Source organism: Lepisma saccharinum, chromosome 1 (genome assembly GCF_977018435.1).
Source record: "Lepisma saccharinum chromosome 1, izLepSacc3.1, whole genome shotgun sequence".
Lineage (NCBI taxonomy): Eukaryota > Metazoa > Arthropoda > Insecta > Zygentoma > Lepismatidae > Lepisma > Lepisma saccharinum.
The window spans coordinates 75,866,293-75,868,043 of NC_139229.1; positions in this window are offsets into that span (position 1 = coordinate 75,866,293).

A 1,751-nucleotide genomic window follows, 5' to 3' on the forward strand; every position below is an offset into this window, starting at 1 on the left:
TACAAAAATTTGCAATATATATATATTAACTGAAGAAAACTCATTTACTGCAGGAAATTTAAAAACTCACCGTACCTTTTTATACCGTATCACCTCTTATATTGCAGAAATTGGCGTGTAAACCAGTGTGTTCTAAAAGTATTATCTTAAAATTTGTGAAGAAAATATTATGACGAAATTAATTGTAATACCAGAAAAGCAGTCGTATAACATTAAGTTCTTGCCAGTCAGAACTGGCAATGAACAAGGCTGTTCACGTGTTCAGCCATTGACTGTTACAAGGTTTGCTTTGTCACCCTAATGGGAAAACTCTCTACCGAGTGGCTGAATTATAGTAAATACTACTATAATGCTAGGGCATAATACATCTCCAAGAAATGGAGCACAGATTTTTGCACTGGAAGTTGTAAGATACTTGTTTTACACAGTAACAAGTGAATTTGCTGTCGATTCCGCGACTCATGCTAACTTGACGGGACGAGCAGAAGCCCCGCCTCCACGCATTTCTAAGTGATGACGTCAGAGGACCTCCTGTCTGTGGAGAGGACGTTTTCAAATCCGTGACGTAGGAGGTGAATTTCAGCGGTGTTTGAAGGCGTGTTTCTCGAGAACCGAAACAAATATCGCCGAGATATTTTGCACGTCTCATGTTTGTGTCATTATCTGTAAAATGAATGGATTTAAAACGTTTTTCATGTCAAAGTGGAAATGTCAATTGTGTATTGCGGAACATAGTTCAAGGTGCCATTATGCTTCTTACACGAAAACAAACACAATTTTTCACATAGAGAGTATTTTTTTGTTATTCCTTTTTCGCCTCCTTAATACACAATACGGTGGTCAAAACTTGGCTAACTTGTGGGTATGTAGTGTTTCCAACCTTCTTCACCGAATAATACCTACTATCGTGTTCGTCACGTGTGCAAATTGTACATTATGCACGGGTAGCTGAACGATAGCCCCACGAACCATTCCAATAAGGTTAGGTTTGGTTAGGTTAGGCAAGCATAGTTAAAAAAAGGGGGTTGGAAGCACTGACAGGGGGTTACGTCATCAAAGCCTCAAAGGTATGCAGCATCCAGTTCAGTAGGGAAAGCAATGGCAATTGTGCGTCTGTGAGATATATGATTTCCCGGTTAAATAGATTCCACGATGAAAGAGAATACCTGGAGGAACGTTGGAAACCTTAGATAAACTCATTTCCGTAAGTAGTTTCTTCTGTGAAAATGAAGACATGTGTCTCCGATATATGAAACTGTTACCCAGCTTTTCTCATACGACGATGACGTTCAAACAACAGAGCTGCGGGAAAGTAGTGCAGGGAAAATGAGTTGGCTTGGGTATGTTGTAGTTGTGTGCGGGATCCCGAAATGTTGGGGACAGGATTTTCTGGGTCGGGACGGGAAAGTTTTTAAATCCCAACATTCGGGACGGGAAAATTACGCAATTCCCTGAAGCTCTGAAAATCTCGAATTCTAAACGACATTTTCACTTTAAGTGATTGTTTTTGCATTTCTGGATTAAAAACTAACAATTTACGATAAGTTTCAGAAATTCAATACAGAAAACATCGAGAATTAACGACTTTTTTAAATGACCTTTCTGTATTTCCCGACTGCTGGGATCCCGAAGAGTCGGGATCGTGACGGGAAACTTTTTTCCCGATGTAGGTGTTGGGTACAAGAGTTGAATCTCATGGTGATCCAAGTAGTAGCGTCTCAACAGTTATGCAACTGTTGTGCGGGTCAGAT